The sequence below is a fragment of the Palaemon carinicauda genome, chromosome 2, assembly GCF_036898095.1.
Source record: "Palaemon carinicauda isolate YSFRI2023 chromosome 2, ASM3689809v2, whole genome shotgun sequence".
Classification (NCBI taxonomy): Eukaryota; Metazoa; Arthropoda; class Malacostraca; order Decapoda; family Palaemonidae; genus Palaemon; species Palaemon carinicauda.
The window spans coordinates 12985952-13000680 of record NC_090726.1 but is presented as its reverse complement, the minus strand read 5'-3'; the positions used below and the strand labels follow the sequence as shown (position 1 = coordinate 13000680).

The following is a 14729-nucleotide window of genomic DNA, read 5'->3' as shown; positions in this document are numbered from 1 at the left end:
CTAATTCCACGATAAGTTTATTTAAAAAGTTATTATTGCATATTTTATCTGCGTAGTGATTAAATTTTTCTATTCCTTGGAATGATAAGTTTTATGATATTGTTAATTGATAGAGATTTGTAACTTGAAATGTAATATCACAGGTCGTGTAAAAAGAGTGGTTTTGATGTTTGAATGTAGATTGAGCTAGTGCTAATACAAGGATATTAAAAGAGACCATCATCTAGGGATGTCTGCTTTGTTGTTTTATCATCCTTGTTACGTCAGGGGTGGAGGCAGGACAGAAGACATGTTTTATGGCGAGTTTAGTTTATAGTGAAGTGACGGTGTGAGAGATATTCGGACAGTGAACCAGAAATGGGGAAAGTCAGGTATAGTTATTGTTGGAAGTTTTATCAGTCGTGAAGAGTAATTTGTGTTAGGTATGCTTAGTTGTCTTTAAATTAGGCAAATAGTAGTGTTGGACTTTCCGCCAGTTCGCAATAACTTTGTTTATCAGTTTGGCATTAGATTGCTCTCTGGCCAGTTCCTTTTGAGTTAATAACAAGGTTATTGTTGACTCTTCCATTTATTCTTAGGCTCGTTCCATTTATTCGTGGGTTCCTTTTAAAGCAATTAATTGGTGGGATCTTTTGTAATGGCTTTTGTATACTTCCTTATTCTCCTTTCGCCTTTGCTTTTAGGGCTGTGATATCAGACTATAGAGTAAGCTCTGAAACAGTTTTTTCTATTTTTTTCTTGTGGGTTTTTTTTATTGTGGAGGTAAATCGGTTTTGAGTAAAGTGATAAACAATGTAGGAATTAAAACTTCGTGGTTTTCCTTTTTTTTTTCATTATCATTCAAACTTTTGAGTATCATTAAAATTTAACTACTAAAATTACCTTTATAACCACAATACTCAGGTTTGTTTTAATTTACTTTGAGCTGGATGACTTCATCATTTATTTAAAGAGAATGTTGTCTTATTCAGCTTGTCACTATATATTAAATAAGTTCTTGCCTACATGGAAAGAAATTTTAGAAATCCTTTAAAAAGTAGTTGAATGAAAGTGAAATTTAATAACTAACTTTTTATTTACGGTGTTTAGCAACTATCTCCTCTTCGAGTATATAGTATTAATAATCCCATTGCCTAACTTCCTAACATAAATCTAAGCAGTCCAAACTATAGACAATTGGTATACTTAGTTTCATAAAATAGGAATTGCCTAATAGTTTACTAGGGTTTCAGCGTATTAAGTTATATCATCCAATCTTTTTTCTTTTTTTTTCTTTACAGAATATTCTAATTTCGATATTCTGAATGTAGAAACTATCAGTTTTATTTATTTATATGTAAGCCTAACATGTATTTTGTTTTGGCTACGACACTGTGGCAAGTACTAAATCCGTACTTATTAATTGCAGTGCAGAGTTAGTTAATGCAACCATTTAATTTTCTATTGGAAGTGAAACTACTGGTCTATTATTTTCGGATATAATAAAAACTTTAGTTGCCAGTGCTGTTGAGTATTTTATTATAAAATACAATTGCAAAATTAGTGTTAGTTCATGTGTAATTTTTGTAATTCATTCAATATACAGCTGCTATTACCAATTTAATGTCTCCAAAATTAAAAAACGGGGATTCCATATGCAGCACATAATTGACTGTGTCAGAACAGTACCAGAATAGAGCAGCGAGGTAATATTAGTTTAAGTTCATTGAGTTACGGCGAAGTAAAAATTTACTTTTTCTCTAAATGTACTGCTTGAAAGAATATGATCATTGAAGAAAATTTTAATATTGGAAGCACAGAGCCATGCGTGAGTGAAGACGTGGTGAAACTTGGAATTTCTTTAATTATATCACAGGACTTTTAATTTAATTCTAGTTTTTTTTTTCTTACTATGTACCAGCTCTTAGCATTTCCTCACCCAAATTTCTATTAGGGGTCCTCAAATTTATAGGGTGGGAAAGGTGTTAAGATAATTCTTGCTCTGGAAAATCAGTTCAAATTACTTGATAGTTAATCTCCATTTAAACTTCAGTAACTTCCATATAAACATAAGACTACAACAAGACCTAACTAAATCAATAATGCTAAACTCCCTTTAGACTAGATCGATTTAGTTATAAAAATTCGATGTTTAAATAAATAGGCCATCAGTTCAGTTTATTGTAACTTATAATTTACAGTTGACAAAAAATACCAGTGGTAGGTAAACTAATATGTCAGTGTAATAATCCTTGGGAAAAAAGAAGTTACATTTCCGTAAAAATTAGTAAAGTTTGAGTAGAGAATCATCATTTTTTTCTCATGAACTTCTAAATTGGGCTGGCAAATTGGTATAGATATAGAATTAGGTTATTCCTTCAGAGCTAAATTCCCAGTTGATCTTTCTTTTACCCTTGCATGGATTCTGTTCAAATCTAGAAGTCTCGAGCAGTTTTCTTGACAAGGTCCTGAGTGAGGGTTATAGATTGTGTGAAATTTTTGGTTTGTCACGGGGGACTATATTCTCTAGTTTCCCTTCAGCAGTAGTTCAGCATATTATAGTATATCTTTGATAATTATGACCTCCCACTAGTCAGATTTCTCTCGGCTTCTTTCACCACGTAATTGGCACAGTGCCATAATCCGGGATGTTTTAGCCAACTTGGTTTTGTTTTTGAACAACGGTATTCTTTTAATTCAGTTGTTCAGAAAATAATGGTCTAGATTGGGCTTAAATTATTCCTTGGCATTTGTTAGAAATTTATTACACCAGACTTGCCTCTACGAAAAAGAAAATTTGTAGTAAATATTTTCCATGTGGATAACGGGCTCGACAAATTATCGTAGCTGATGTAGCCTACTCTGTTTACAAGAGAATATTTTGGGTATCACCCAGGTATCTCTTCTGGTATTACGCAACTAGCAATAGAACTGTGAGCTTATTCCATCAAATTATTACAATGACGGGACAGAGTGAAGGGTATCAGGGTTGGCTGTGGTATAGAGCTTCAGGACAAGATATATGATGCAGGCCAGTATTAGTTTTAATTAAAAATTCCTAATACCTTAATTTGATTAGTGTTTTTAGTGAGATGCCGAGATTGATTTTGTAAAACTGTATCAGTAGAATTTACACCATTCAATGATTGAAAGACAAAAAAAAAAAAAAAAAAATAAGGGTTATATTGAATATAGTTCTTTGATATTACTTTTTGGCCGGTTGATTGATTATTAGGTACAAAATTTAATTTTAACACTATCGTTGAAATGTTGTATAGTTTAACTAAATTTTTATTTAACTTTCTTGCCTAAAATGAAAGCTAATTTTCCTATTTTGGTTTACAGAATGGAACACCATCCATGTCGGGCATCCCATGGCAGTTCTTAGAAATCTGCCTGGCAGGCAGATTCTACAACATATCCTGCCTTGGTCAGAGCACATCAGATGAACACTTTGTACATCTTTGGCTGCGGGCAATACTCTCCATGGATTGCATCCATGGAGACTAGGAACTGGAAGGAATGATCCCCGGAACTAAACCATTACGTAAATCTTCAGGTTCTTGGAAGAAATTAGAGTTGAATGATAAGTGCAGGCCAGCTTTCTAGGATCTTAGTGCCCCCCAAAATAGCCCTGAATTTCAAACTACTCAAATTTCAGGACAGAATTTTTTTTTAGCAAAAACGTGTCTCCGTTGAAGACAAAGGGAAAATATTCACTTTGATGAACATGGCTCAGTAGAGCAGTTACGACAACATAAATCCTTCAGGACGCTTGCGTCTTCCAGCTGGAACTATAATGGTGAATTAACTAGAGAGATAAGTAAAATAACTCTGAACTTTGTGGACCATGCTGCATTAGCCTAAAGGAATTAAACTCTAAAGACCATGCCTCGCCTTCCTCAGTCATAGCAATTGGCCAAACTAAGCTTTCCATACAGGAACTCTGCAGTCAGTTGACTTAAGGCTCCCCAGGCAGGATCTTGAGTTTGACACGTCTCCCTTGGAGGCTTACATTCATGAAATACAGAAATCTTGATTTTGGCTCCAGGGTGATCATATCTTTCTTTTTTTGAAGTGCAGTTTTTGGTTTTTTATTGTAACCTTACTGTATAATAAGTACAACGCGTTTAAGCTTTCAACGTAGTTAGAAAATTACCTGGGCTTGAGCAGTTTAAATTTCTTGTAGATTTCTTAGATTTTTTCTAACCGTTGTAATAAATGTCATGGGTAAGCAGTTTAAGAAATTTTGAGGAAAGTGAAATTATATGCTAAAGAAAATTATAAATATTTTGAAGATATTTACTATAGTAGGGAATTAGACGGTTTTTGAAAGTTTTTAATCTTTCTAAGGCAAGGGTTAACCATAGATTTTGTTTTTACTTTGGAATGCAGTTTTTGTTTTTATGCCATAAAATTGTCATTAATAGATATGAAAGTTTTGTAAGGTAAAATTTAAAGTATCAAATAAGTAATATAAAGTCATCAATGCTTATATTTAGTATCTCCAGAAAATTGAACAGCGTAACAAATGACTTGAAATTGTCAGTAACCATAGATTTTCTTACTACAAAATTTTCAAAAATATTCTGAATTCCACAACAGATGTGTATCCTGCATAAAGTAGCTTTTTCAGTAGCGTATACAGTATATCCACTACACCTCTTATACTTGAGGTAATCACACTGTACCAGGCTGCTCTTCAATACTTGCTAATGTCTAATTTTATGTCCTGTTATTATTTGCCAGTAAGTTGTAATATATATTTTAGAGAAATTTTAAATTACTCGGGTTTTCATGCTTTGAAATGCCATAAAGGCTGTCTAAACTATAAGAACTATTAAATATGTCCTCTTATCAGTGTTTATGCTTTCCCTTACTTTCTTAAAAAAATTTACATGCCAATCCCATGACTTTTTTCTTGTATGTATACTTGTTCCTGTAACCTTTTCATAACTAAAAAAAAATTACTTTAAAAATAGCTTCTGATAAATGAAATAGCCTGCACAAGCGTAATAAAGTTATTTAAAACATTATTGTTTTAGAATAAGTTAGTACCAGTTTCATTATTTCACTTGTTAGTTATAATGCTAATTTGTTACTTATTTTTAATAGAAGTCCTATAGGAATTAACACATGGCCAGTGGACCACTTAATCATATACACCAGGTCACTTCCAATATGTTTACAATACTGTCTAAAGTGCAGGGATAACTGCAGTTTGGTAACTGTTATAAGGCATAAAGTTGAAGATACATCTAATATAACTGAGGTATCGTGAAAATTGAAGAAATTAAATGAATACATAGAAAGGTTTAGCGGACTTCAAATGATTGATGATTTATATAAAAAGGTTAAACTGGTCTTGAAAGGCCTAACGATCTAGTTCAAGGTTATTAGGCAGTTATGAAAATAACTACTGAAAGCAGAACTAGGCGTGTGATGTGGTTTGCAAAGTTTTATACTTTTTCTTAAGATCCTTAATATTTACAAAAAAAAAAAAAAAAAAAAAAAAAAAAACGCGCATTCGAATCTGTTCACAAAACAAATGCAGAATTCTATTAAGAGGTACTATTAGGTTTTTCACATGCATGGCCTACTGTGAACGTACTAAACTTTACGTTTGCTGTATAGTGACTGGAATTATTGCAACTGGTGAAGTGTGACAGGAGTTATTTCTCGGTATTTTCCTGAGAAGCCATTTGAGTTAAGGTGCGGGCCAAAGAGCTACCTAAAGGCTACATGTCTGGTCTGAAGATTGGCGATTGATAAATTTTAAACTGGTTTTTGTCCTATAACACACAAGCCCTGTCCTACGAAACCTATAGGGAATGGTGTATACTTAATTAGGTGCTCTGTTTTTGAAATAGTATTTTTAGCAGTTGGGAAATTGTCTTCAATTTAAAGGTTTTTCTAGTTTTATTTTCATTCTTGGTCATGGCTTGTGCTGAGAGGCCTGACCAAAGTCCTGGGCAATCTTGAAGGAATGTCTAAAGTAAATCTAATGAAAGCTTGTTGTATAGTCTGGCCTATGGTAAACTTGGGTCAAATCCCGGTCCACATGATCAAGCATGCCCGACAGGTAAACAGTGATACCAGGCCACAATAGTTATTGAAAATGAGGGTTGATGACGTCAAAGCGGGAAAACAAAAGGCAGGGATCTGGCTACACCATGAAGCCAGATCCCTGTCTCTGGTTATTCCGCTTCTAACGTCATTAACCCTCATTCCTACTAACTATTGTGGTCTGGTATCACAGTTTGCCCGACGGGCATGCTCGATCGTGTGGACCTCACGATTGAACATGATCGACGGGTTGACAGTGAGGCCAGACCGCAATAGGTAAAATGAGGGTTGGTTACGCCATAAGGGATCTGGCAACACAACCAAGATTTTGCAGAATGTGCGTCTTTACGGTCTAAAATGAGTGAGAAAATTAGTAGTAAAAACTATGCCCCTAGGTCACGGACTCTGCTAGATGTCGAGAATAGATTAGATTTTAATTTTCAGTCAAGATCAGTTTTATTTACATTAAGATTAGTTTCTCATGCATTCCCTAACATTAAGTGCATGATTTAAAGTTTGTATATACAATCTCATTTAAGAAGGTAGACTATAGGCTGTAAATAGTTCGAAATTCACTTTCACTTACACTTTTGATCAATCTATAGTATAGATACAAAAGGTTAAATCTAGTACACTTCCATGGGATACTACTGTTTAATTATTGGACATAATGAAAGCAAGTTAATAGTTAATACAAAGTAGTATTTTGTCGACCAAATAATGTATCTATACCAATGCTTCATCTTTAATACCAATGGTTGTAAATCTTTATTATAGTTCGTGCACAACTGCTTGGAAAATAGCACTAGGAGTAAAATGAAGATTGCAAAGTTGTCCTCATCCATCAATTCCAGCTGATTATTTGCAACAGTACATAGATGTCTACGTAAAATATCATTCTGATTGCGGACTGGTTGTCTGGGAGTATTTAGATTTTATAAATGATCAAGTAGTTAAAAAATTGCCTTTTCTAGTGAATTCAATTTAAATTATAAATGAGAAGTAGGTTTGTATCAATTTGAATTAAACTTTATTAGCCAGTTCGTGGTTGCTAAACACGTTTGAAGCCTTTTTTCAGTTATATTTTCTATTACACAATATAGGATATGATATACCTTACTTATGTCTGTTGCTGTTTTCTAGATTTCTTATTCTATTTTTCTCCTAAAACGGTAATTATACTTGCATTTTTAGTATTGTATTCCCACCGGTCATTTTCTGTTCTTAACACAACGTTCTCTTTCTTTGTTTTCTTTCCATTTTCTTTTATGCCAATCGAACCAAGAGCTGTCCTAACAGTTAGTGTTTTCCCTTGAATGTTCACGTAATCGTGTTTTTATTCACCATATTTATTACAGTCATGAAGAAATGTAAAATAATACTATTTCTAGAGGTTCGGGTCCAGGTGTAGATTTACCTCCCCCCTGGCAATCATATATTAGCTAAGTGGGGTTACCAAAACTGTTAACGCTTGGCTATTTAAGTTGTTATTATAAGCGTGTGTTGTTCAGAAAACAGTTATATTTTTATATCTTCTAAGAGATAAATTTTACTAATTTGATACTTAGTTTTCTTGTGATACGAATGTTTTTTTTTCTTATAAAAGATGTTATCCAGGTAATAAATGTAGTTTGTCTAATAGCAGCAATGATGATTATATCTTTGGCAAAGTCATAGGCAAGAAAATAAAAAAAAGGGAAATGATGAACACTGCTGTTGTATCTAATGTGTCACCTATTGATGAATGGAAGACATTTATAGATGACGGCTCTAATGCAAGTTATTAAAGCAAAAACTCCTCGGCTGTATTTTCTTAATATTTTGTGCTTTCACGTTCAGGTTCAATAGCAGTTCTGCTGCCCAAGTGTCATCCCAAATTTTAGGTTCTATTTAAGGAAGGTAGAAATATGCCATTTCTTACAGTGAAGGATGAGCTAGCTACTGGTTTTGTAACTAAAGTGGCTTTGTAGTATTGTAATAAAAAAAAGGAAATGTATGGTGTATGTAAGTAATTATTTTTTACTACCTTACTTATTGAACCTATTGTTTATATGGTCGAAGCACAGAGAACTCGAATCTAATGGCGAGTCTGTCCCTTAACCATAATTAAATGACCTTATCAAGGGTCTTCAAATAAAGCGTTTTTTTTCACTAGATTCTTAAGATATAAACGTGTTGTTGTGTACACTGACATCCCTGGCCTGTGTTATAAGTGTTGCAGATAGGGTCATATGGCCTAGAAGTGCTAAATGAGCATTGCTGTCGATTTTGTGGTAATTCGAATGAAAATGCGGAAATTGTAGGGGTGTTCATAATGTCAGCCCAAGAGTGTTGCCCTGAAGTCCTGTAAGTGATCCTTTGCATAAGACAACCTATGAAAATCTAAAAAAGGATAGTTCTCCTTTATTCATCTCCAGGTTCTGTAGTTAGCGAGAATTTCGGGGAAAAAAACTTGGGAACTGAAAAATCAAAGTTCGAGCAGGAATAAATATCGTGAGGAGATTCAAGTTGAATACAATAACATTATTTAAAAATTTCCCAAAGAGATGGAATAACTTAAAAAGTCAGTATTTTGTATAAGGAATAATAATTATATTGGATATTTGCAAAATAAGATGGTTGTTTTTAATGAAAAGGGTGACTCCAAAAGTTAAGGTTGCAGGGGTATATGATAATGGTGGTGAAAGTCTAAGTGCAAGGCCTGCTTGTCAGGTAATAAGCCAGATTATGTGGAAAATGTGGTCACAGATTTTACTTACTTTCTTGATTCGATAACCGAATATATTGAAAGTCTAACCAATCAGCTTCCTTCTGAAAGTAGGTTAAGAGAGAGTATTTCTGAAAATGGCACATAAACTCCGTATTGTATCCTGGAATATAAATAGTTTAAGAAAACGAGATGTTGATGCAATAGCGTTGCAGGAAGTAGGTAGAAACGCTTGCTATCCACAAATTGACGGTTACGAGTCTAATTACAATTTACATAAGAAATACTATTCCAGCATAATACTGCTATGCTAATAAAGTCAGTGGTACTGAATGTTTGGCAATCAAAGTACGGCTTGAAGAGGCTAAAATATATATATCATGTGCATTCATATTCTTTTGCTATTGAGGATCTGCCTGATGTCATTTATTCTGAGGATTGTGTATTAGTCGGTGATTTAGATGGCAGACATAATAATCTAGGTACTTGCTTCTTGTTTAGGGAAAGAAAACCGATGTATATCGTCCATGTATCATACACTGAATAAGAGATACCCTAAAATGCTATCTATGTGACGTTGAAAATGTGGCCCCAGCATTATGAAGCCCAAAACAGAATAAATTGAAGGTGTATGCATCGAATGGGGTAGTGATGGCGGTCTTGGGGATGTCTTCTGGGTTCATAGGCACCTGATAATACCCCTCCTTGAGGTTGAGTGTGGCGAAAACCTTAGCTTCGTGCAAGTAGGAGTCAATGTGCATAATTCAATGGCCTATCTTCTTATGTGGTGTTAGCGAAGGTATGCACTGTACCGAGTCCCCATTCTAGTTTGGAATTTGATGTGAAACAGTTGTTTTCTCTGTACATCAAAATGATATTTCTCCATTTAGGTGAAAGGGGGGTATAAAATGTATGTTATGAAAATATAATTGCGGTTATTTCGAAAATGTTTTGTCAATTTGAAGTGCTATGTAACATTGAAATTAATTATAACAGGAATGTATTTGGTTTAGTCTATTTCTACTGAAACATGGGGACTTACTAAAATGCTTGTTTTGAGAAAATTATAACTATGATTAAATACTATGTAATTTCAAACCTCTGAAATAGTCTCATAAAGTTTGTGTGAATTCACTTAGTGTAAAAGATTATTTATGCAGAAAGTGTTTTAATTTGTAAAATATAATTATAACGATATTTTTTTAGCGGTTTATGTTAATTATTACTTAGCTTTGACTTTTGTACTTAGCTTTTGTTCATATATGTAAATTAAAGGTAGAACGGGCTATCTAGCAAGATTAACAGCAGCTTTTACACCTTTCTACCTTCGACCATTTTGTTGCCCAGGTAGTTTTTGATAGGTGTGCATTAATTTTTTTGTATGTCTGTCTGTTGTAAGACTGTGATTCGCATTACTTAAAAATATTGACTGAATCTCCGGAAATTTGGTGGGATGATTGGTCATGATCCGAGAACAATTTGATTAGATTTTGGGATTGATTAGGTTAAAATTCAAGACCAAGATCACGAAAAAGTGAAAAAAACTCTTCTTGCCATATTGTAGCCAATATTATTTGCATGAAACTAATGCTAAAATACACATAAATATATTGTGTATCTTGTGATATATATCGTGTTATACTAATGCCATTAATTTTTTTAGCAGTTGGGGAACAAAGGCCAACGGAGTCAATGAACATGCTGAAATTCCGGGCTCTGTCACTACGAGGCCATTGTTTTCCGACTTGTCTACTTAAAAATGCATCAAACTCGGTGAGATGATTAGTTATATCCAAGGACCATTTGAGGAGATTTTTAGAATGATAGGACTGAAGCTAAAGGTCATGAAAATGAAAGATTTTAAGCCATGATGACAAATTTAGATAACATGTGTTTTGGGATTAAATACCTACAACATCATTAGTGATCTTGGTACAACAAGTGGTTGTGGCGAAGGTAAGCACTCTACCGAGAGGTCGTTAGAGTTATGTCAATAAACTGTCTGAATTCGAATTTTAATAAGTAAATATACTTGAATCCTGATATTTTACCTTTGATATCTTCGTTGCGAAGGTTATGTTGTGATAGGTGTGTATTTATTTGATAGACGTGTAGTTATTTATTTGTATGTGTGTCTAAGCGGTTATGATTCGCATAAGTCAAAACCTATTTTACCAAATTTCATGAAAGTTAGATCAAGATCATGAAAAGGTGGTTTTACCATATTGTGGCCAATTTGTATCTGATTTGCATGAAATTAGTGTCGTGTTTGCAATTCAATGTCCTATCTTGTGATGTAAAACATAATAATGTGACGTCATTATCCTTGTTTATTTATGTTTGTATATTTATTTGTTTGTTATTCGTATAATTCAAAAACTCTTTGACCGAATATTTTAAATTTGATTGGATGACGGGCCATGATACAAGGACAATTGATTAGATTTTAGGAGTGATTTGATCGAATGTTAAACTGAAATAACGAAAGGATAAAAAAAAAGTTTTTCTTAAATCGTGGTCATTGAAATCTTTATTGCATGACACTAGTGTCGAAGTATGCACAATTTAATTGCCAGTCTTATAGTATGCAACAAGGTATAGAGACATCCAAATCCCTGTTAGCGGTTTGGGTACAAAGCTCAGGGGGATCAGTGAAGTTGCAGTAGTTGCAGAGGTCGTCATTATGCGGCCATTATTATCCAATTTCTTTGCATGACCATGATAACAAATGCGGCATTGGCGAAGGTATGTGCTCTACCCAGTACGGGTTCTAGTTGAATTCGGTCTGTATTTATATTTTTGTCAATAACATATGCTAACATTGAAAAAAGGGCTATAAAAAAAAATATTGCATTGATATTTATTATAATTATAATTGATTAACTTCCTCTTATTAATAAAAACAAATTTGTCTTTTCTACACCATTTTTACAATAAATATGGCAGTTCTGTTAATAACATTATATAAGTTATATTAGACCATAGGATTTAAGGGAGAGAGAGAGAGAGAGAGAGAGAGAGAGAGAGAGAGAGAGAGAGAGAGAGAGAGAGAGAGAGAGAGAGTATTATTATTATTATTAATAATATTACAAGAAAGACTCCAAAGTTCATACATGGTGTGAGAACAAAAATTCTTCAAGTCTAAGGGACCTAATATACGGAAAGCAGAAGAAATTAGAAATTATATAACAATATTAACATCACTATTTGCGCGAAGGAATTTAAAATCGGTGTTTTTCTGGATCGAGAATTGTAACATATCTCCTGGAATATCAGTAAATAATTGGTTTATTTTGAAATATTGATTAAATATTTGTTTGAAATATTGTACCTGGTACCTATGCACTATTTAAATCAACAAACCCTGTCTATTTATCAGTAAATATTTAATTAATACAGTAAGAATTTTCTTGTATAATTTCAAGTATCAATGTTTCCCTCAAAATGACGATTTGTTTTCTTTATAAATACAGAATATATGATTTTTTTCCACCAACTTTTTTTAAGGTTAATTAAGTAACCAACAGATGTCATTGGTCTTGTAAGTGATGACGTAACGTCTTTTGAAAGTAAATGTTCTCTTGAAGATTCCTTGTTCGTCTTTCGACCAATCAGGAGTCGTTTTTCATTCTTTGTCTTGAAATAATGGCACGGACCTTCTGATTGGTTGAAACTTGGAAGGAAGTCGGCCAGATAGAACTGTAATCGGTAGGAAATCAGGAAGCAACATCAGTGCGTGTTGTGGTTCAGCGTTGTTCATACCTTCACTTAGCTGCTCAAATCATTTGCATATTCGTGTTTGCATCTTTACTTTTGGACCTGTGGTTCCAGTAATCTTCGCCATGTTGTTGGATTGTGGTTTGAAGGTAAGCTTGAGTTTGCAATTTTGGTGTTCATGGCTTGGGTAATTTTTCGGAATTGTTTTTTTTAAATCATCTTGCAGTTTTGTATAGGGATCTTTTTGTTACCTATCTCTGGAAGACATAGCCATTATTCATATTGACTGGAAGATGCCGGTAAACCTCATAATCAGTGTTTAGTAATGAACGTTTTAGGTTTAATTTATATAAATCAAAGATGAGATATAGAACCACGTATACCTTCATGTAATTTTTTTGTAAGTTATAGAAATTTCTATCAAACCTTTTTAACCAGGTTGGTGTCTAGAATTTGCCGAATAATTAATGGCTAAACTCTTGCTTAAACGTTGTCAACGAAAGTTTTTTTCTTGTATAGTAAGCATATTGCTTAGGGGTAATCGTGAGAAACTGATATTAGAAACCGATATTCTTAAAAGGATTTAAATCATAGAGTTCTGGTTTAAAGTACTTACATGTGACAAGCAATAAATACAAATCTTAAATCATAATTTTTAGTATTTTATATTGAAGCGCTAAGTATATCTTGGGAATTTATTTTTGGTAGCATTTGATGTATTGCTTAACTAAAGTGTTAATAGGATTTTCAAAAGTCTTGAATCCTTTTATAGATTTGAAAACTTCCAAATAACTCATTTTCTTTGGTAGTAATTTTCTTGAATTTTGAGCTTATACGTTTTGGTGGTTTTGGGGCCTATTTTTAATCTATGGTAAATACTGCTTTGAGATTTTAACAAGTTAAAAATCTAAGATTGTGTTTTTAAAGAACGTTGTGATTTCCAGAAATTTAATTTAATTTTTGGTAGGTTTTCTATCGTACCTGAAGTAACGATTAATATTAAGTCTTAATTTGATTAAAATTCTTTTTTTAAAAATAACCAGTAAATCTAGCTAGGGAAGATGGGCCTGTATCGCATCCTTAAGAGTACAAGTTACATGATATAGATATGTAAGGTTTTGACTTCGGTTGCTAACTTTTCAAATTCATCTTTGATTTTTAAGTGAACTGATATGGTTGATATTCATGTTTCCCTGATTGTAAGCTTAATAAGGTGTTTAGTTAACGATCTGATCGTAATGAAGTGGTTTTGGTGGTTAAATTAGATATGAAAAGGAGTTAATTTTTTTTTATTTCAAGGGGTTTGGTGTTAAAAGATAACGACATAGACAATAGGGCTGTATGAGAGTAGAGTAAAGTGTTAATCTGATGATTCTGGATGTCATTGGTTTTGGTGGGTCCCATTTATCAGTTTTATATAGCTCTTGGCTTTTTAGTTTTCTGGGTTATTACAGTGCCTTTCAGGATTTTAGCTTGAACACGCTTTAGTCTATGGAGATTTAGCATAAGTTTAAGGTTCACTAGAAGTTTTTTTTCAAGGAAATTCAGTTTGGAGAGACTGAATTTGAATATGGTGGGAAGCCTTAAGATTTTAGTAGATGTTGTAAAATGTATAGTTTTAGGTTAGCGAGATTAATGTTTTACAGATCTCACAATACAAGAAATTGAACGTAAGTGAAATAGCAATTGTCCCAGGTGTCACTAATACTGATAAATTTAGAGCCTTGGAAGTTTAAGGATTTTGCCACTATGCATTAGGCAGTGACTGGTTTATAAAAGATGTATCTATATATTATCGTCCTTTATCTATAAATGTGCCGTCTATAGTCAGTTGAAAGCTGCTCTGATTTAAGCGTTGCTAAATTGATATTTGAACCTTTCGGCTAATGCACTTTGGTAAATTGATCTCAGCCTTCCAATTCCTGTCATCAGTTTTTGTATTAAATCGTGTGTAACTGTTTTTATTATATAGTTGTGGTTCAGGTTTTTTACTTAACGTAGTTTATGCTCCTTAATGTTACCAATATCTTGTAGTTTATAATGTGCATGAAACAACTGATAAATGGTACAAAATGCGTATCTGTTTTTCTTTTCAGGTTTAATGCAGTGTGGATAAAAATCAACCTCCAGAGATTACCAATAGGCTGTCACAACGTAGTTTAAATTACGAAGCATTGATAAGAACGTAGATCTTGCATCCTTACACATCTTTAGTGCTTTGTCATTGAGAAAGCTATGGGAAATTAATTGAAGTTTTTAA

General features: G+C 33.2%; 1 long non-coding RNA gene across 1 annotated transcript; it reads left to right on the top strand.

Annotated features, from left to right (window-relative positions):
- The first annotated feature begins 255 nt into the window (after positions 1–255).
- Positions 256–5015, top strand: LOC137615294 (uncharacterized). The gene is made up of 2 exons (XR_011039207.1): positions 256–371; positions 3325–5015. It is a non-coding gene; the product is annotated as an uncharacterized lncRNA (long non-coding RNA).
- Positions 5016–14729: the final 9714 nt, after the last annotated feature.